Raw genomic sequence first — 23,091 nt, 5'->3', positions numbered from 1 at the left:
TCCACTGTGGAGTGGAGATATTTCGGTACCGTGTCAGGCCCCTTTGTACCCCTACTGGCAGTGGCACTGCAACAGCCTCTTAGTCTTGCATGAAATCAACTATATTTCCACACCTGAGATTAGCCACAAAAGGTATAAGACAGGGGCTCAGGACACCATGAACTCCTGTTTGTTGCTTCAGTATTTAACCCTAAAACATTCATTTATTGCAATAACATTATTCTATTCATAAAAAACTCTGTTATCCATTTTATGTTGCGGCTACTGAGGCAGCTGCAATACCACTTACAATAAAGTTTAAGATTACAACATTGATTCACATCTGTACTGAGCAACTTCTTAATGTGTTTAATCAGTTAATGAGTTATATTCATTATTGAGTAACTGAAGTGGCGAATCCACCAAAACTTGCCATGTGAGGTTGATGACAAGGGTTCCCAAGACACAATCCATATGAAGCACGCATGGAGAGTTGAAGTAAATTAGTTGGTGTGAATTTATTCAAACAATCGGGTTGACTTTCAAGTATGGAGAAAAGATGAAAAAAAAAAAAACTATAACGAAAGCACCTAATTTTGTTTGCATTGCGATTGACCGTCATGCTATACACACTGAACATTTTGTGAGTGGCCTAATTAAAACCACCTGCTTCGTGCCACAGGTACAGTACGTCAACTACTGTATCATATGACAGGTAACAGTAAGTACGTACAGGTAAGATAACTTAAAACCACAATTCTATAATTCATAATGTAAATTAAGTATGCTGTTCTTATTTCACAGATAAATTCACCAAAATAATTTGGTTCGTACAGTAACATTACATTCACTGTTCTTTTGTTATGTAGTCCACAGTAACTACAGTAGATGTCAGCAACATGACAAGGGCTGAACAGTTTGATGTTGATGAGTTGCTAGGTTAGGCTGGCGAGACTAACAGGGGAGCTACACCAGATGCGTAACTGAAGCGTTCCGTTCACGACGCGTACGTTGCAGCCGGTCGCAGCAGTTAATTATCGCTGTAGTCAATGGAAGTAGCTACACCAGACGCGACAGTGGCGCGTACATTCGAAAAAAAATAGACCCATCTTCTAAAATGGATTTTACGCGTTGCGAACGGAACGCTTCAGTTACGCATCTGGTGTAGCTCCCCTGTGACGCTGAATACTCAGCAGCCTAACAGCAAACTGCCACATCAAAATGCTCTCCTTGATTCCTTTCTCAGTGGGCAGAAACAGATAACACTGGTGCAATGTGGCGCAGAGCAAGATGCAAGTCTTCTTCGTATCGTACAGTACACCCTTTCAGTGAGTACCCATAAGCCTTTGCAAGAACACTAGAGATAATCACACACCTATCAGTGTTGCCAAAGGTTTTTTAAAAATGTAATAGCTTCTGTAGTTCCTGGAAAAATATATATCCATCAGTCATGCAAAGTACAGTAGTTAGAAACCAGGACCATGTGAGACCATGCAAAAATGAGGCCATACAAAAAAAAAAGGAAGTGAACAATATGGCTTCTTTATGGCTTTAACACCAACTTTTGTTTATTAAGACTGCCGCACAGCGAAGCCCCCCTCCCCCATACACAAACATGCACATACTCACACACACACACACACACACACACGTGAACATACACACACCCAGCAGCAGGGGATGGAGTAGGAGATGGAAACACATTGACAAGAGTGATTTATTTTTGAAGAGAGAATGTGGACTGTGCGGTGGTCATATTTGATCTGATATAGTTGTGGTTTGCAGGATGATGATGTAATGGGTGTGGTGTCACCAAGCTGGGCTTGCTCCCTTAGTTCCAGTGAAAGGAACTCTGAATGCTTCAGCGATAACCAAGAGATTTTGCTCCCGACATTGTGGGAACAGTTTGGGGTTGGCCCCTTCCTGTTCCAACATGACTGTGCGCCAGTGCATAAAGCAAAGTCCATAAAGATATGGATGACAAAGTTTGGTGTGAATTAACTTGACTGACCTACACCGACTCCTGACCTCAACCAGATAGAACACCTTCAGGATGAATTAGAGCGGAGACTGAGAGTCAGTCTCCTCGTCCAACATGTGTGTGACCTCACAAATACGCTTCTGAAAGAATGGTCAAAAATTCTAATAAACTAAATTCTAAATTCTAAACACTAAACCATGTGGAAAGCCTTCCCAGGAGTTGAAGCTGCTATATAGCTGCAAAGCGTGGACCGATGTCATATTAAACTCTATGGATTTAGAATTGGATGTGACTGAAGTTCATATGCGAGTCAAGGCAGGTGAGCAAAATACTTTTGGCAATGATTTATATTTTCACTATTTATAGTGAATTTATATTCCGAAACCATTCCACCATTGTCTACACTGCACTATACTGTATATTTTGTATTGTTTATGCACCACCAGCCTATACTTGGTACATCATATTGCACTTTTTTTTGCACTTCTGGTTAGATATGAATTGCATTTCACTAGCTACGTTTACATGCACCCTTTCTAATCCGATTCAGGCCCAATCGGAATGAAATTCATTCATGTAAACAAGACAATCGGAATGAAAATCGCCGATCGGATTGAAATTTGGATCGGATTGAAAGAGGTGGAACGGACACGTCCGGTACACAGTAAATTTTCCAGTGTTAATTTAACTCCTAGAGAGTTAAGTTTAACACCGCTAAAGATAACATATGGTCCCATTCCAAAATAGTGTTAAAAGTACTCTAAGCACAGTGTTAATTTTCAAGTGTATATTTAACACTATTGGTGTTGAAAAATAACACTTATTGTGTTACTGTATTCACTGACAAGTGTAAACTAAACTTAACACCAATGGTTAATTAACACTATTGGTGTTGTTTCCTCTCTACTTTGGTGTTAAAGCTAAACTACTCCCCTTAGTGTAAACCGTTTTGTTCTCTTAATTTATTGTTGTTTTTCCTCTTATTTTACTTCAGTAAATGAAATACCTGTATCAAATAAAACACATTTGGCAGACACATTTATCCAAACAATCCAAATCCAAACCAACCATGAAGTGGGTAAAAAATGACAATCACATAATACTTTTAAAACTTTATTTTTAGCTTCTCAACTCCAAGATATGTACACATCTCATTGATTCAAAAGTCACATTAAAACAACATTAGGTTTGTATGACATGGCAGTGCACTCTTGCCCTAATATCAGCTACATGAGGAACATCAATGTACACTGTAATCTGGGTAAATACATACATGTTGTGCCGCATCGGCTTGTACTAAGTACCAAAGACAAAATGTGCCCTGAAGAGTTCATTGAAGGCACCAAGGGACGAGGTGGACCTGCATGGTATGGCGTTCTGGTCAAGGATTTGGTGGAGCTCACTCTTCTTCAGTCTGAGTGCTGGTCAGGGCTGAGTGCTGGTCCTGAATGCATCTAGATGTTCCTAGATGCTTGTTTCACTCTGAGAAGACAAATACACATGGAGTGGCAATTACATTTATGTGGCTATAAAAACATCAAAAACGTCTTGTCACAAAGAAGTAACATACAAACCTTCTTGAAAACAAGATTTTTTTCTGCTTGGGAGGCCGCCACTTTTCCCAGTCTCCTCCGACCCTGCGCTGTCGGTGGATTTAGATGCAGCAGCAGTAAAATTAATGCCAGATCACTGTCCCAAGCTGTAAACAACAGAGGTTTCAATTAAGATGGATAAAGAGTTTTAGTTTTCATGTCAAATGAATTAATACAAGAGAAGGATCAGATGTTTCACAACAAAGCATTGATATATGTGTGTCAACCCTTACTTGCTTAGCCTTTGCATCCAGCCTCTGGTGTTTTCTGGAAGGGCTATCTGGAATGATGACCGTCTCCTGCCAGTCCAATGAATTAAGGGATGACGGTTGAGAATACTCAAAAGCCACAATGGAGATAGACTGTCAAATATATAAATATAAAAGGTTAAATACATGTTGCTTATGTGACCGGTGGAATTACTCTCTGCGTTGTGATTGGGTTGTAGAGTAGTGACTGACGCGACACAGGACGACGATTTCGCGGGCTTGCTTTATTCACTGCAAAATATGCAAACAGCACACAGTTTGGGCTTAGGCTCCTTTCCCAACTCCTCTTCCCAAGGGTAACAGAAACAGGGCTTACACACAGGTAACCCAACAAATAAACGTCATAAATCCCCTTAAACAATTCGTTAGGAATTAGAAATTCATTTTAACAAGTAAGCAAAAAAAAAACCCAGCCTGGCTTAGCCTAGCCTCCCATTGGAATACAGTGAGCTAGCTAGTTAGCTCGCTAGCTAGCGGGAGCTAGCATAAACGTAAAAATAGCTAACGTCAGGACCACACAGGATAAACATAGAACACGATAAACACGATAAATTAATGGAAAAAATAATGACACACCTGCAAAATATGCAAACAGCACACAGTTTGGGCTTAGGCTCCTTTCCCAACTCCTATAAAAAGCAACAAACAACAATGCTAAATAGCGATGCTAACTGTTAGCTGTCAATCGCTAACCCATGTAATGTACAGTAATAATTAGCTCGTTAGCTACATGCTTGTAATATGGTAATAACCAGTTAGTTAGCCACAGGCTTATTTTACACCATGTGACTCTATAATATTACAAAATACATTAAACCAGACAAGTTACTGCTACAATACATATAGGGAAACGTACACAAAGAAGCAATATGCTAGATTATAGTTTTGAAAGTGGTGGATGGCAATGTAGTAAGAGGATAAAGATTAGATTTAGAAGAATGAATTAGACATAAGCATACCTCTTCCCAAGGGTAACAGAAACAGGGAAGAGGTGAAGGGGGGGAGGGACATAAAAATAAGGAAAAAGGAAATATCAGTAGGAGATACAGGAAGGAGCAGGAAGCTCAATAAACACCCAGAAGAAGAAGAAGAAGACTATGTACATATTTAGTGTGTCAAAATAAAACATATTTGTGTAATTATAAACACTTGAGTAATACATTTGTGACCTGTTACACTCACCCCTCTAGAATTACACAAAGATAACAAACCCATCCAAGAGAGAGAGAAAACAAAACAGCCGATACAAACACCAGCATGGCAGCTACCTAGAAAGGTCAGACGTGAACTGGGGTGATCAAGTCCCAGAACATCCACTGGGTAGAAGAGGTGCCATATACACCTCAACAGTATGGCTAAACTAACAGTATATCTTGACAGGTAAGCAACAACTTTGGCAGACACTATGCACACCAGGAAAACATTACTATTTCGCAGAGGAACTACAGCCATGAATGACAGCAAATGCTGTAGGGCAAACTGGAAATAACCCCACTCAGCTGACTACACATGAATAACATGACCTATAGCCTCGTCCCCACCCAGAATACTGTGCAACTGAGCCATAGATTCTATCAATCTACATACAGGCCTAATGGCTCTACCAAACCGAGAAGTAGGAAGGGGAGGTACATGGTCAGTATGGTGAGTGACAGTGTAGTGCGGGGAGTTAGGAGGGGCAGTGAATGTGACATGTTCTGCAACATTGCCAGTGTCAACCACAGCACCAGCAGAGGCATCTGGGACGTCTCCAAGAGGCACATCTGAATGGAGGGACCCGAGAACAGCCACATCAGAAGCCACATCTGAATGGGGGCAACCAGGAACAGCCACATCACAGGCCACATCTGAATGGGGGCAACCAGGAACAGCCACATCACAGGCCACATCTGAATGGAGGCAACCAGGAACAGTCGCATCAGAGGCCACATCAAAAACACTTTGGACGGCAGACTGTTCAGCGACCCAGGAAGAGGTGCGGTCCTCAAAAGAGCCATCCTGGCGTGACAGGTCAGCGTCAGCAGGGGGCAGGGCATCCTCAGAGGAGAGGTTCGACAGGCAGGCTTCAGAGACAGACTCATCCGAAAAGTCACATCCTGCTACTTGGCTCGAGGTGGCGTCGCCTGGAGAGACACTGAGCGGCAAAAAGTTGACAGGAAGCAGGAGGTTTCTGTGAAGCACTCTAGTGTTACCCTCGCTGTCCTGGACTTTGTAGATGTGGAGACTAGGCTTCAAGGCCACAACAGTGTGAACATCATGCTCCCATCTGTCAGCAAGCTTACGCTTCCCTCTGCACCCTTTGTTGGCTACGAGAACACGGTCACCGATGGAGAGCGCCAGCCCCTTCACTCTTTTGTTGTACTGGTCAGCCTGGTGCCCTTGCTCAAGTCTCGAGTTCCTCTGAGCGACTACCATGGCTGACTGGAGGTCGGAGGCCAGGGACTTCACATAAATGTGGTAGTCTGCAATCCGTTCATCATGGCTCACATTCCTGAACATAAGGTCAACAGGCAGTCTCGGCACCCTACCAAACATCAAATAGAATGGCGCAAACCCAGTTGTTTCATGCACTGTGCAATTGTACACAAACGTCATGGTGCGAACCATCTGGGGCCACTTCTGTTTTGATTGTAAAGGCAGGGATCTCAGCATGTTCCCCAACGTCCGGTTGAATCTTTCTGTACCACCGTTGCCCATCGGATGGTAAGGGGACGTGTGAGACTTGTGGATGCCAGCTAACTCCGTAAGCTCAGCGATGAGGTCACTCTCAAAAGATGCTCCCTGGTCAGAGTGTAGGCGGGTGGGAAAGCCGTAGACACAAAAGAAGTTATCCCAGAGCATCTTTGCGACCTTCTTAGCAGTCTGGTCCTGACAGGGAAATGCATGGGCCATTTTGGTGAAGTGGTCGGTGACGACCAGGACGTCCACGGACTTGTTGTTCTTGTCCTCAGCTGACCAGAAATCGATACAAACAAGCTCCAGGGGGGCAGATGTTTCGATGCTCTGCAGGGGAGCTCTGGCAGCTGGCTCAGGGGTTTTGCTGAGAACACACCTCATGCAGGTCTTGACATGGTTCCTGACATCTTTCTCCATGTCATACCAGAAGAATCTCTGCCGGGCAAGGGAGAGGGTGCGGGGTTGACCCTGGTGACCAGCCAGATCATGAACACCAGTCAAGGCATCGCTCTTCAGAGAGTCAGGCACGACATACTGGAACCTCTTGATGTTGGTGAGCGGATCTTTGAAAACTCGGTACAGAATCCCATCCTTCAGCTGGAACCTCTGCCACTGCCTCAGCAACTTCAAGGTCAGGTGGTTTTCATGGGCACGTTCACGCCTCGATGGTCTCAGTTTCCGATCAACAAAGAAAATCACTCTCGCAATGGCAGCATCCTGAAGCTGGTGAGACTTCAGCTCATCTGTTGACCATGTGTGGAGCGTGTCTTGACCACCATCGCCCAAGCTCTCTAGATGATCGCCAAGGGAAACGGCCCTCTGCTGAGCTCCACGGTCCCAGACATCCTGTGTGTCCAAAGCAGCAGACACGTCATCACCTGACATGGATAGGGGTTGCACAGTACTGAGAGAGGTGTCCGTCATGGCCTGAGGATGACAAGTGAGACGAAAGACATCCTGAACACAACTGTTATCCACGTCAGAGGCTTGCTGCAACAGATCCGTGTATAACTCAGACAGGAGACGCTGGCTGACAGGCTTCGCGAAGGGGTCACGACTCAGAGCATCAGCCACCACGTTCTTCGTCCCAGGGACATGCTTAATGTCAAAGGTATAAGGGGCCAGCTTGGAAACCCACCGCTGCTCACATGCGTCTAACTTGGGCTTGGTCAGAATGTATGTGAGTGGGTTGTTGTCTGTCCAAACGGTGAAAGTGTGACCCTTGAGCCAGTGACTAAACTTGTCACACACGGCCCACTTCAAAGCCAAGAACTCAAGCCTATGTGCTGGATAGTTGGCTTGGCTCCGACTGAGGGATTTGCTGGCAAATGCTATGGGTCTGGCTCTCACTTCACCATCTTGAACCTGGGATAAAACAGCTCCTAAGCCATCGAGGGACGCGTCTGTGCACAGGACAAATGGTTTGTTGAAGTCCGGATGAGCCAAAACTACACTGGTCATCAGTGATGTCTTGAGGTCTTTAAAAGCTGTCTCACAGGCTAGAGTCCAGTCCCCTGGAGTCAGCTCACGGTAGGTGCCAGGTCTCCTGAGCTTCCTGTCATGCCTACCTCTACGCTTCTGGCCAGCAGTCAGTGCAAACAGTGGCTTGGCAATGGACGAACAGCCGGGGATGAAGTGCTGATAGTACATCACCATTCCCAAGAAGGAGCGAACTCTCTTCTGAGAAGGCGTGCAGCCGTCCTCCATCATGAGGTCCTGTTTGGTGAAGCTAGAGATGACATCAACTTTTTCCTGATCAACAGATACGCCACCCACGTTAACAATGTGCCCAAGAAACTTCACAGACTTGCGCAAGAAATGGCATTTCTTCTGAGAGAGCTTTAGGTTGTGTGCTCTCAATCTGGTGAAGACGACCTCAAGACGCCACAGAGCCTCAGTCTCAGATGGAGCAAAGACAAGGAGGTCATCAAGATAGCACAGAAGCGTAGAGAAATTGAGGTCGCCAAAGATGCTCAACATCATACGCATGAATGACGCAGGACTGTTGCACAGGCCTTGAGGGAGCCTGTTGTACTCATACAGCCCAAGCGGAGTGGTGAAGGCTGTGTACTTCCTGTCAGACTCATGGAGGGGGATGTTGTAAAAGCCAGATGTTAAATCCATGGTGCTGAACAGTGCGTTTCCACCAAGGGCAGCGAGACAGTCAGACTGATGTGGCAAGGGATGTGCATCCTTCACAGTCTTAGCATTCAGCCAGCGAAAGTCTGTACATATTCTGAGGTCACCGTTCTTCTTCCAAACCATAACCAGGGGCGAGGCGTATTCACTGATGGACTTTGTGATTATCCCTTTTTCCTCCATCTCTCCCAAGACTTCCCTCAGCTTGAGATAGTGGGCAGGGGGAATCCGGCGGTAAGGAAGCCTGAACGGGCGATCGTCAGTGAGGTGGATACGGTGGACGAAATCCTTGGCCTCTCCACAGTCGAGCTTGTCCTTGGAAAAGACATCTTGGAACCTTGAAAGTAGCTCAGCCAGCCTGGACTTCCACTCATCCGAAACTTCACAAGCATCAATGTCGATATCTCCTAGGCCGCAGGCATCCAAACATCGCTTAGGTAGGCACATCGACGCCTGGAAGTCTGTAGGGGACTGAACAGCGCTGTTATGGGCTAAGCCCTGGGTCAATGGCAGATCCTCGACAGCTAGACATGGTGACACGTCGGCCAGCTTGGTGTTGCGACGCAGCCTGACTGAGTGCTCGGTGGGGTTCAGAACTCTCATTGGGACCCAGTGATCTCCCCACATAGGCGTAATGACTCTCCCTACCAGAATGTTCTTAGGACCTGAACGGGCTGCTGTGGGCTCCACTATTACTGTACTGCCAGGAGACACTGCAACATTGCTAGGCAACTTGCCCCACACCAAGTGTTCCTGTTTCGGAAGCAGAGTGACCGCTCGCCTCAGCTTAACTGTACCAATAGGACCTACTGACTCTGGGCCTGTCCAGCGAGAGACACAGGTGAGGAGCTCTAGAACCTGCTCACACTCAGGGGTGGAGTCACGAGAGGAGACAAGGTCCCAGTATTTCTTCTCAGACTTCATCCTATTGAGGAGAGGCTTTACTACATTGGTGCCTATGATGAACTCGTCGCGCTGACCAGATATTACAAAAGTGGGCACAAGGAACTTCGATCCAGACACCTCAATCTCCAGTTCGTATATGCACTTAGGGCGCGTGGACAGTCCACCACAACCGATGAGAACGATGTTGCTGGGAACTGGTTGTGGACAGGGGAGGACACCAGAAGCTCTCAACCGCATTTCACCCTCCTCACTCAGTGTACATGACATGGATCCTGAATCCAACATGCCCTTCAAAGAAACAACACCGCTGACTACAACTGGGGTGTAAAAGAGGTCACTTGCGCCCTCAAGCCGCTGTGAATTGAGGTAAATGGCTGTGGTGTTTGCTGGCAAAAGAGTGCAACTATTTACATATATAGATTCCAAATCCTTCTCACTGAGGGTTTTACTAGAGGAGCCCATGGTTCCCCTCTCACTACATGGGCGATCTAGTTTAACTGTGTGGATGAGATGTGGGCAGCAGTGCTCTGTGTCTGACGCGCTCTTGGACACCCACTCTTGATATGCCCAGGCAGCAGACAGTGATGGCAGAGTCGGTCCAATTTGCAGTGGTTGAACGTGGTGTGTTGTAGTGCGCCACACACTCTGCAAGGCTGGCGTGTCTGACTGTCTGGGGGGCGGCTCTGCTGAGATGGCACAGAGTGTGGAGACATGGAGGCAGTGCACACAGAAAGGACTTTGTCTAACATGCTGACCACATGAGACAAGTTCGGCTCAGCTGCAATGGAACAGGGTGGCTGGACAGGCTCAGGTGGGGATGGGCCATATGACTGGGGTGTCTGCAGAGCTGTGGGCTGTGGCTCACCGTGCTGAAGAGTGGACTGAGTGATTGGGCGTACACTGTCTGTGGACACTGGAAAAGGAGGCTGACGAACAACACCCCCACTCCTCTTCAACTCCCTCTGACGCACATCCAGCCTCTCCTGAATCTCTGCCAGCGTCCACCTCTCTGCCGGCTTGAACGAGAGGGACACAGCAAGACTGGGATCTGGACAATGAGACACAAACATCGTGACCACCTCCGTCCCTGGATCCTCCAACTTTCTCCGCTGCCTAAGCAGACACTCTTCAGCTACATCAATAGCTTTGTTAAGACGAATCCAGTACGCCATAGCCGACTCACCATGCTGTGGGACAGTGTCATAGAAATCTCTCATAGGCATGTTGGAGTATGTCAGTTCGCTAAAGTTCCTCTTCAAGATGTCAAAGACAACAGAAATGTCACCACCAGACAGTCCTGGGCTGCAACGAAGGGAGACTTTCACCACATCTCTCGCTTTGCCTAAGAGGCGGCTCATGACAAACTCAAACTTCTCCTGCTCTGAGCGATCTATGCGACGGAGGCAGCTCATCACTACATCTTCCCACTCATCCACCGAAAACTTATCTGTGTGGTCACCTCTGAAGAACGGTGGGAGTTTGGCATCTGACTGGACAGTCACATTCAATCTTGAGGCATCTACTGCCGCCAGGGACGGTGACGAGTGGCTGGTGTGTGGCTGACCACCCGCCTGATGCAGTGTGTGTATGCTAGCTGTGATGTTGTCACTAATCTGTTTAGCTAAATCAGACATGACAATACCCAGTGTGTCTGCACTTATCATCTGTGTGTAAGACATAGGAGCAGCACACGCTGCTGGTGTGGACATAGGGGCCGCACATGACCCTAGTGTAGACACAGGGATCGCACTAGACGCTAGTGTGGCTCTGTTTGTGCGGGGCCTACAGGCAGGATCCCTCAGGGGAGTGGACGTGGCCACTGGACCTCTAACTACGTCCTCTAGTCCTACGGTACTAGCCAGCCTCCCGCTACCAAGACTGTGTGCGCCACGAGGGCGAGCCCTCCCAAACCCAGACGGACGTGTCCTGTTATCCCGATGCACACCAAATGCATCATTAGGCTCAGCCGCATCTGGTGAGTCCCTATCACCACGTGCAGCCATCTTATACATAATATCAATCAACTCAAAATGTAAGACTTGAATACAAATTCAAAATGCAATGTTAAAGAAAATCTGAATATTCATTTAAGCGGCTCAACACATTCTAACCCATAAGACAATGTGGAGCTCACAATACTACTGTCACTTTAAAATAAAATACCCCAGATTATAAAGACAGTAGGCCTATTATAAGTAGCAACAATGGCAAAAATATATACAGGAATATAAACACAGGTATACTGTACTGCTCAGCATTCAACAAAAACATGCATACAACTGCACAGAATACCATGAGAAGAAGCAGGAGGAGGGGGAGGAGGAGGAGGAGGGCTGCAGTCCCCAGCGATCAATCAGGAGTTGACCTAGACGTCACGAAGTCACGGCACCAAGTGTGACCGGTGGAATTACTCTCTGCGTTGTGATTGGGTTGTAGAGTAGTGACTGACGCGACACAGGACGACGATTTCGCGGGCTTGCTTTATTCACTGCAAAATATGCAAACAGCACACAGTTTGGGCTTAGGCTCCTTTCCCAACTCCTCTTCCCAAGGGTAACAGAAACAGGGCTTACACACAGGTAACCCAACAAATAAACGTCATAAATCCCCTTAAACAATTCGTTAGGAATTAGAAATTCATTTTAACAAGTAAGCAAAAAAAAAACCCAGCCTGGCTTAGCCTAGCCTCCCATTGGAATACAGTGAGCTAGCTAGTTAGCTCGCTAGCTAGCGGGAGCTAGCATAAACGTAAAAATAGCTAACGTCAGGACCACACAGGATAAACATAGAACACGATAAACACGATAAATTAATGGAAAAAATAATGACACACCTGCAAAATATGCAAACAGCACACAGTTTGGGCTTAGGCTCCTTTCCCAACTCCTATAAAAAGCAACAAACAACAATGCTAAATAGCGATGCTAACTGTTAGCTGTCAATCGCTAACCCATGTAATGTACAGTAATAATTAGCTCGTTAGCTACATGCTTGTAATATGGTAATAACCAGTTAGTTAGCCACAGGCTTATTTTACACCATGTGACTCTATAATATTACAAAATACATTAAACCAGACAAGTTACTGCTACAATACATATAGGGAAACGTACACAAAGAAGCAATATGCTAGATTATAGTTTTGAAAGTGGTGGATGGCAATGTAGTAAGAGGATAAAGATTAGATTTAGAAGAATGAATTAGACATAAGCATACCTCTTCCCAAGGGTAACAGAAACAGGGAAGAGGTGAAGGGGGGGAGGGACATAAAAATAAGGAAAAAGGAAATATCAGTAGGAGATACAGGAAGGAGCAGGAAGCTCAATAAACACCCAGAAGAAGAAGAAGAAGACTATGTACATATTTAGTGTGTCAAAATAAAACATATTTGTGTAATTATAAACACTTGAGTAATACATTTGTGACCTGTTACACTTAGACATTCATCTTATTAACAATGTAAACATAGCATGACAAATATATTTATATTTAAATATACACATTATCCTTTTTATCTGTATCTGAAACAAACCTGTATCATATTTGATGGTCAACACCCCAGTTGAAGGATCATTTATTATATCTGCAAAATCCTCATCCACCTCTGTCCCAAAACTGTCAAAGAATTGTCATACTCTCCATTGCAGGTGGGACACCAAACTTGGCAAAGAAACGAGAACAAAAGCTTGTGTTAGCAGAAAGATCAATTAATCTAATTATTTATTTTCTATAAAAACGAATTGCACATGTTAGGTTCTTACCTGCATTCAGAAACTCTGTAAGATTAGGCTTCTTACAAACTTCTGGACATTGCCAAGTTCTTCTTTAGTAGCATCCTTTCTGCAGAGAGAAACGGCACTTAGATGCTGTAGCAGCTAACACATGTCGCTAGTCACCCTAACATTGCATTAACTAGCCATTTCAGGCTCCCAACAACACACAGTTCCAGGCACTAATATTTTCCTAGCATTGAACAAAAAAACGAAATACATTTTCACCCCTCCAGAATGTTACAACAACGTTGATTACCTCAACTGGCCTGATCTAATCAGAAGTTAGCTAGGTAGCTGCTAGTCATTACATATCTGCCTGGGCTTTTGGCATAGCATAAAGCTAACGTTTGCTATTTTAACGAACTGTAGTCTAGGTAAACGTTAGCAACTAGCTCGCCTCAAAACACTACAACAGACTCACTGAATAACGATTAGACGGCATTAATGTTTCACGACGTGTATTGTAATATACAGTAACACACACTCTCTCATTAGCACCAGATAACTTTACCAGCATGGACTGTTGCTTGCACCGTTCAGTTAGCACTCAAGTTGCTTAGCTGCTAGTTATCACTTCAAAATCAGGTAACGTTATTTTAAGACCAAAGACCAGCCGGAGCATAAGATCAACAAGTATATAAAGTCATTCCATCATGCGACTTTTATTCACATGTCATATTATTATTTTAATATGTGATTAAGCGACACTTACCGAAATCCTCGGAGGAGAAAAAATGGCGCTGGAAATCTTCTGTTAGATTTGAAAAAATGAGGAGAAAGTAGGCGGAGCTCTCCAGATTACTTCTGACACCACGTCTTTCAACAACGTGATTTTTCACTGACACTGGAGAGCAGTTGACTCTATCTGTTGTTAATTTTGCTCGGAAAGAGTTAATGTACTTTTACACTGCATATTTGACACTGGCGAATTTACTGTGTAGTAAAATAGTTGTCATGTATACACTGGATCGGATCGTTCTCTGCTACTCTTCCCTTCTGCGCATGTTCAGAAAAGGAGGCGCAATATTTCTCTATTCAAAAAAGCCACCACGGTGTGCAGAGAGGGTTAAAGCTAGTAATGAAAGATCTTTGGTTAGGTGTAAACATAAGCACTGGGCGTGAGGTTGAACCATATTTTCTTTTAGGTCTATGGGTTGAACAGTGACGGATAACATGGCATCGGAAGAATAGGCTATTTAGTTTCGTGACACTTTCAAAACAACCACAAAATCTGACAGCATCTTTGAAGTTTAGGAAGTAGCCTACTAGGCTGCAGGCAGTTGGATAGGCTACGCTAACTGGCAGCTGCGTGGGCTTTGGTAAAAGCAACGACTGAAATGCAGTGATGAAGTCTCGTTTTCTGAAAGCCAAATATTAACAGGTAGGCTATGTTTCGGAGACTACAGTGGAGACAGATATTTTGCGATGTCTGAAAAAACAGTGTGGAAGCTAGGTAGACGGCAAGGACCTGATTGAATGCATTTCCGTACAAGTTTGAATTTGTGTTGCTGGGACTTGTTAAACATCTGAGGTGCAAAACAACTAGCGAACAGTCAGACGTTTAGGTGGTTTGCTAACCCGTCAGATTACAGGATAATCAGCTATATTTTTGGCTTTGGAATACTTCTGTATGACCGTGCATGAAGTTAGCATTTGCTGACCGACTTGCTGTGCAGTGTGAAATCGGCCAGTGAGTGTGTTAGGACGCAATTTTAGTTTATATTTTGTCGTTTTGGTCATTCTAATTATAAGGAAAAGAAACGAAACTCTAGGCCTATGATGTTGCTTTTGAACAGAAGAAAGCAGAGGCAGAGGATTGGAAGTAGGGAATATCTCACGCCTCAAACGTCATAGGCTATAAGCGCTCACGTCCATCTCGGGGAGCAAAACTGCAAGCAGGCTATATGTGCGTGAAGCTGCATGTAAACGCGCGCATCCAAAATACTCCTTGCCATGTAAACTTCCACCGATCCGATTGACCGATCAGTCATTCCGATGGTTGCATGTAAACGTAGCTACTGTCTCTGTACTTTGTGTGTGTACTGTATGTGTGTGTGTTTGACAGAATGGGAGATAACATTTCAGTTAATTTCCATAGGTGATCATATCCTGAACTAGAAACCGGGCTCCATCTTCATCTCACTGTTCACTGTTGTTTGTTTGTTTGCATGTGTCACCAGGCGGGGGCGCTATGTCCCACCCTACCTCAGCTACCCCAAGGAGCAATTGCACCCACCAATAAGGCAGACCACCAGAGGATGAAAGTTAAAACATCAATTTGTTTTATTGACAAAAAGTTTCATATAAAAATAAAAAGGGGCCGGCCTTGTAGAGAATGAGAGAGAGAGTGACTACTCCGTATCCGTGCCGAGGGGTGATGCCTTCCTTCCTTTTACGATGATGGGGCTTGGCCAAGGGGTCCGTTGAGCTGGGGCACTGCCAGGGTCGTAAGATAGGGGGCGTCCTAGTATGGCTTTGTCCGTCCTACGGGGAATAGCCCTCTAGTCCTTGCATCCACCAGTCGCGTCTGTGCACCGGCGAGGCTTGGGGTACACACTGTGGCACACAGCAAAGGGCACTCCACACAACAGGTGAGTTTGTCACACGTAAGCACAGCACACTAATACACACATAGGCAGACGGCGGGTCGGTTAGGCAGACAACACTGGTGGTGGTCCCGTAGCTTCTATGGGAGGGGGTCCGATTTAGTATCCGATCACCACGTCGGGCTACTGGGGAGGCCTGGGTTACACACACACGTGGCAGAACAGAAAGACGCTCCACACGATCAAAGGAATTAGTCACGCTTCAGCACAGCACTCACACACACGTCAGGCAGGCGGTCAGTAGGGCGGCGTTAATACAGGTTTGTCACGGCTCCTCCAAAAAGCTCCACCAGGCACAGCGGAGTCAGTGAGGCCAGCTATCCTGGGGCAGAGGGGATAGGGGGGAGGAAAGCAGTACGACAGCAGGATAGCAGCAGTGGACACTGGGTTACAACAGGCACAGCAGGCTAGTAGCATGTCGCTACAGTGGAGCAGGATAGCAACAGTGGGCACTGGGTTACAACCAAGGGGGCAGGCATATTCCCGGAAGTAGAAACACGAAATGAGCTGGTGATCAACGCTCTGCTAACTCCCATGGACGGCCATAGATTGCAGATTTTTTTGCGATCCCATAACTTCATGTAACATGTGCCCTGTGTCGCCCTTCTAGCTTCTGTGAATTCTATATAGGGTATTGAAGGCAAAACTAATTCACTTCCTCGTATATAATGTTGGTTTCTCATAAAGAAGTAAAGTTAGCATGTCGGTTGGAGGGAAGCGAACGTTGGAGGGGAGATTTCCCGTAATGTTTGGATAAGAAGCTGAGTGAGCCTGCACGAAAACCATGACGGAAAGTCATTCGCAAGATCAGTGAAAATGCGTGTAGCCTACGGTAGCCTACTGTTTGATAGGGTAAAGCATTACCTAGAGGCAAGTAAACATAATAATATTAAAAACGAACATTAACAATCAGAGGTTTTCGATCTATCAGACGAGTTACAGCAATGTGCAGGATGGCTAACGTCATGAAGTGAGTACGAGTCTGCGCAGTACGACGGAAAGTAAACGGAATTTTGTTTCAGCCCCCTTCCATTCATAGACCTAAAAGAAATGGACAAACAGACTCCATTGTTCTCAATGGAAGGGGGCTGAAACAAAATTCCGTTTACTTTGCGTCGTACTGCGCAGACTCGTACTCACTTCGTGACGTTAGCCATCAGTGGACACTGGGTTACAACAGGCACAGCAGGCTAGTAGAGCGTCGCTACAGTGGAGCAGGATAGCAACAGTGGGCACTGGGTTACAACAGGCACAGCAGGCTAGTAGAACGTCGTTACAGTGGAGCAGGATAGCAGCAGTGGCACTGGGTTACAACAGGCACAGCAGGCTGATAACTCGTTACAATGCAGCAGTCACTTATCTCGTCCTCACGATCAGTCACAATGTCCAACTCCCTCCCGTCTCGTGAGGGGCCTTCGTGGAGGTTCCAATTTGTTATTTCAACTCGTGATCGATTTACTCGGCTCAACTTTCAGTTCGCTGCCATCCGTCACCGCTTCCTTCCTAGAGCTCCTTGTCCGTCCGTTCCTCCTGTCAATCTGACTACAGAAAGGTAGCCTATAAGAACACTTTTCCCCCAGTTAAGCCCCAATCACAAGTTTCCCAATTACGCTGCCCACCTGAATCCCATGATTGGATTAGCGTTAACAAAGATCCTTAAAGACCAACTTTCAATTTGAAGACCCCTGTGATTGGATGTGTAGACAAATAGTGTATGAACTCGATTTCTGTGAAGAAATTAATCATATATGTACATTTTAAAAGTTTTTGAAAGAAATTGAGAGTAAAATCACTTTCGCGTCTCAAAACCGGCCTGATCGAATGCGACGCGGGGACAGGTGAATCTTATCTCTGTGTAATGGAGTCTGATAGAGAAGAGCAGGTTAAGGCGGAGCAAGATACGTCGTCGTAATTCATGTCTATGGGCGCAAAACGGGGATCACTTCCTCTGCATGAAGGGGGTGTGTCATGTGTGTCATGTCCATAGACTTCAATGGAAAAGAGGCGGAACAGCTCTGCATAAAGGGGGATTTTGCCTCCCTCCCTCTTGCGATTCGGGTTCCAGGAAGTGGCTTCTCATGAAGTATCTTGCTCCGCCCAGAGAATGTCTAATAGACCTCTGAAGTTCGCCTACAAAAAAGCCACCATCTTTGCCCAAATAAGGAGATCCGGTATCTTGAGATTTTTTCAATGGGAAAATAACATGGGGATTTTCAATTATCGCACCTGTTAAACTCTCGCGGGGATGGTGACATTGGAAATGCAGACGTTTTTCACTACACAGTTTTGTTCACTGCCGTCTAGTGGATACTGTGATCTTCGGTAGGTGAAGACAGCACACTTTGATCTTTGCTACCCCAGAGCTAACTTACCATGCAACTTGCCATAGGCAGTTAGCTTCAATTAACTCCCGAATCTCCTTATATGGGCAAAGATGGCAGCTTTGGATCCTTTTTGTAGGCGAACTTCAGAGGTCTATAAGGGGAGAACGACCACTCGCTGAATACTTCCGCATGGTACTGCAACTAGAGGGTGATCACGAGCAAGTGGAGAATGAATGGAGGTGAATGGAGTTTCTCCTAAAATCCACTTTTCTCTGGATATCATTTTTTGTGTAGTAATCGGAATATTGCATGTGAAAGGGGGGTCAAGGAAAATACACACGGCTGAGTATTAGATTTTTTAAGTCTCTTAATTGCTTGAGTTTGTTGATGGAAAAAACTGACAGACAGCCACCCAGATAGCAATTTCCTTTGGGCCGGATCCGCATAAAAGCCTTTAGATCCGCATGTAGCGGACCTACGGTATCTGACTGTGGGCCAGATGTAGCCCACACCCAATAAGCGGACTTGTGTTGCAGATCCGTACAACACAGAATAAGCGGACCCCTATCACACCCAATAAGCGGACCCGTATCGAAGATCCGTACAACACAGAATAAGGGGACCCGTACCACACCCAATAAGCAGACCCGTTTTGCAAATCCGTACCACACACAATAAGCAGACCCGTACCACACCCAATAAGCGGACCTGTATTGAAGATCCGTACAACACAAAATAAGCGGACCTGTACCTCACCTAATAAGCGGTCCCGTATTGCAGATCCGTATATACCACACAGAATAAGTGGACCCGTAGCACACTCAATAAGCGGACCTGTATTGCTGTATTGAAGTGTACATTTCTAAGTGAGTATTTGCCACCTTGAAGAGCACTTTATTAATGCTTCATGTGTACAAATATTTAATGACTTATAGGCTACTGTTATTTCGTGGAAAGGGTGGTGGGTCTTGGATGAAGGAACGTGCCTGCTTGATAACCCCTGTAAAATGCTCTTGTTGCTCTGTTGGTGATGTTTTTTTTTTGCCAACAAATATTGCTTTGTTAGTGATTTTGTTTTAGGTTGTAAGTCAATCCCTCCAATCCCTTTTATTTATTTATTAATTGTTCATTTGATTGAAGGTAAGTAAGGGTGGTACGACCAAAATCACACTGGTCATCTAAAATTGCAAGTGCAGGGTACTTTCTATTACATTACTTAAAATAAATGTAAGCACAGAGCCAGAGAGTTCGTGGTTTGATAAATTGACAGAATATATACTCTGTCTGGACTCGACTCGGGAAAGTACCCTATTTGGTGTTGTACTGTAGGTGGCAACATTATTTCTGCTTATACAATAAACATCCTGACACAGCAATTTATTTTGGCAGAGATATAGAGACAGTAATATTTTACTTGGATAAACAATCCATGTCCTCCTATCAAAGTCATATTTTTGTGCTTCATTCTTGACATCCCCAAACCTTCAGTGTTACAGTAGGTATAACAACGTCAAATCAGATCATGTCTCCATTTGCATGAGCAGGGAAAGTTTAAGTGTCTACAGTATATTTGTAGAAGTATTTCCGGGCATTTCATTCTGCCATTGAGTGGCTCTGTCAAGTGAAATACTAATGTAAAGAAACGACTATTATAAATGACTAATACTGTATATGGCTATAGCAATTAATAATCACTTTGGTTCTTCCTGTTTGGTGTTTGAAAGGGCTCACTGTTGGTTTTGTTATTGTTTACATCACTAGGGAGAGCGGTCATCAAGCGTCTCAGTGGCAGGCCGGGCCCGAGAGGACAATGCGCTTTGTTAGTGAACAGTTCTGATTAGTCCCTCGGCTATTTTCATAATTTCTCATTTTTATATTCAGAGATAAATAGAGAAACACAGACAGAAATGGTCAAATAAATTATAATATAATATAATATTCAGTAATAGTCTGTCCCCTTCCAAAACATTTTTAATGAAGTTAATTTCCAATTTCCATAGGTGATCATCTATCAGATATATGGATAATACAGTTCAACCCTGATTTAGAAATTGGGTTCTCACTGCTCATTGTTGTTTGTTTGTTTGTTTGCATGCTTAGCTTGGTAATTATACTTAGGCCTACTGTAGATCAGGCTTCCTGATCTCAGTCAGTGGCGCCTCAGCCGACAATTAGTCTCTGGCCTTTCTCCTTTGTTCCAAATGCTTGGTCCTGACAAACAATTACTATAGACACACACATCTACTGCTGCCCTTGAGTCTTGCATGTTGTAGTGCCGTCGAGGATCAAGCTTGGAAATTATTTTTGACATCTGTTCCATTTACAGGACATCGTAAGAGATCTTGCCTTTACATCTTTTCATTGTTTTTTTTTATCAGTTATATGTTATATATTATATATGTATAGTTATATATGTATAGTTATCAGTATAATGAGGAGGAGTACAGTGAACTGCTGCTGAAGTGTACTATCAGTACTTTCAAACTACAGGCTGATGATGATGAAGAATTGAAAATTGGAAAAAAAAATATTTGATTTTAATCAATTATTTATTTGCTAATTGACGGCAACTAAGTAAGACCAAAATCACACTCGTATGAGAATATGTAGCCTTTGATTTTAACATTGTCATGGAGTGGGGGAATAGCATGATCTGCACAACAGATAGATAAACAATGGTGCGAATATTGAAGTCAAAATGTATCCTTCAGATTCAAGCTCTTGGACAGGTGACTGTTAGCCTGGGTTTTCCCATACTGCCTTGCGCGGTGATTTCAATCCCGCTGCTAAGCCAGTCTGGAAACTAACGCCCAAATGTTCGCCTGATGTTGGCGAACCAATCACAGAACATCCGAGAAGTTTCCGTTGCCTTCTTGCGTCTACATTCGACGCGAAAGGATTTACGGCAGCCCTTAGCGTTGCATACGAACGAGTTGGGTGAGCTATGCGCATTTGATAGACATCCGTGGCGCCCAATGAACGGATCTGGGCATTTTTTCAAATACGAGAAAATGAACGTCTGGTTGCCAGACCACGTCTCATTTGAGAAGTGGGAGGCGTTAGCCAGGCTAGGTGACTGTCATAATTACTCCAAACTACTGAAGTTAACGGTCCAACTTTGAGTCCAAAGTATGATGGTTTTTGGAAAACAAATCAAAATGTCCTCTGATATTCATCAAATTTGACACAGAGCATCTTCAGACCAAGCCAAATACAGCTCAGGCTTTTTTGTCTTTGGAACTAAAACCGTTAGCCCGTAACAACCAATCCAAATTCACGGCGAAGCCACCAAACAGGAAGTGGGCTCATATTTCAGCAACACTTGCACGCATCAAAACCAAACTTGGTCCATGGACTCAGAACCCTATCAGGAGGATGATTAGCAAAAAGGCATTTTGGCCTGTAGCTGTTGATATGTTTGGAATTAAAACTAGCTAGAGGTATCTGGTAATACTGTGGGAGGTCCGTAGGCTGACCCAGTTCCACTTGTGACATCAACATAATTGATCTTCACAAAACTTCACACAGATGATCTTCAGGCCGAGTCTAACATAGGCCTTGCTTTTTGAAATGATACCTAAAACTATTCGCCCACAACAGCCAATCGAAATTGGCGGCAAAGCCACCAAACAGGAAGTGAGCTCATATCCCAGCCAATCTTGGTTAGTTTCACATGAAAATTGTTGGACTGCTTAATACTGTATGCCTGATGAACAGTCACAGCCTTGAGTTACTATGGTAACTGGCCTTCTGAACTGTCTGCTTGGCCCCCTCATTGATGCTTGCAACTATATTTGTATGTGTTATCCATCGGTAATGTAGCTTATAAATGTCCATGAATATACAATCATCTAAGATGCACAAGAAATAAAGGCTTCTGGGATCAGTTGATAACTCAAACTTGCCAAGAACCTAAACACCCGTTTCATTACATTAAACTCAGGCAGTACCCGCGGTTATGGTCTCATTCAGTAGATACAATGATACAATTATGAACATAACATGGTGTGGTATAACCATTATGTTTATCAGAAGCATCACAGTTAATTTATAACTTAAGAGAACCCAAGGCATCACTTGCCGCACCACTCATAAGCACCACTTCTAGGCAAAAGGGTGTATCAAAATGAAATGTACAATTCAGTCTGACATAGCCAGACTCAATTATATTCAGAAGTCTGGTAGGCTACTGCACTATTGGGACATGATTATGGGGCTTGCAGCCGATTACAGAAAAATGCTGATACACGAGGATAGACCTAGCCAATCAGAGCAACGGAATATGTGAATCCTGTGTGGAGAACAGACAAACCATCCCTCTTCTCAACAAGTGCCTTAATCACTGTTTTCTGTTTGTGTTTTTAAAGTTATTGCACTGTTGATATCATTTTGAAGTCTGTCCATCATTGTATGAAGTCCGCCCAGACAATTTGATTGGTACACACCTCTGGTGCGGGCATGGAGCTTCTTAATGGAGCTATTCCACAACATTTTCCAACCTCAAATTGTGTGGATATTGAACATTCAGGCGGACTTACAGGCTAAGTAAAAAGACAAAATGTTACATACTGTATGTAGTGTGTAAAATTAGCTGGGCCCCAGCTAAGTAGCCAAGATAGAGCCCATTTGTCAGTTTGTGTAACCTACTGTACATAGCCTACAAAAACTGCTAACACTACTTTCCATAATGAACTGCAACCTCTAGTTCCATCAGTGCATCAGTCAAGCAAAGTAGTTATAAACCAGAACCATGTGAGAACATGCTCAAAGGCTACAATGAGGCCATGCAGAAAAAGGAAGTGAAAAGATCTTGTGGCTTCTTTATGGCAAAACACCAACCATTATG

The 23,091-nt window shown here is 44.5% G+C and overlaps 1 long non-coding RNA gene across 1 annotated transcript; it reads right to left on the bottom strand.

Annotated features, from left to right (window-relative positions):
* Positions 1–3,100: 3,100 nt before the first annotated feature.
* LOC134065657 (uncharacterized) lies at positions 3,101–3,916 on the bottom strand. Its single transcript, XR_009936318.1, has 3 exons — positions 3,786–3,916; positions 3,535–3,659; positions 3,101–3,442 (listed from the first exon to the last, which is right to left on the bottom strand). It is a non-coding gene; the product is annotated as an uncharacterized LOC134065657 (long non-coding RNA).
* Between the last annotated feature and the right edge of the window lie 19,175 nt (positions 3,917–23,091).

This window comes from Sardina pilchardus, chromosome 19, assembly GCF_963854185.1.
Source record: "Sardina pilchardus chromosome 19, fSarPil1.1, whole genome shotgun sequence".
Lineage (NCBI taxonomy): Eukaryota > Metazoa > Chordata > Actinopteri > Clupeiformes > Clupeidae > Sardina > Sardina pilchardus.
Note: the sequence above shows the minus strand (reverse complement) of the source record. Positions and strands in the feature narration are given on the sequence as shown.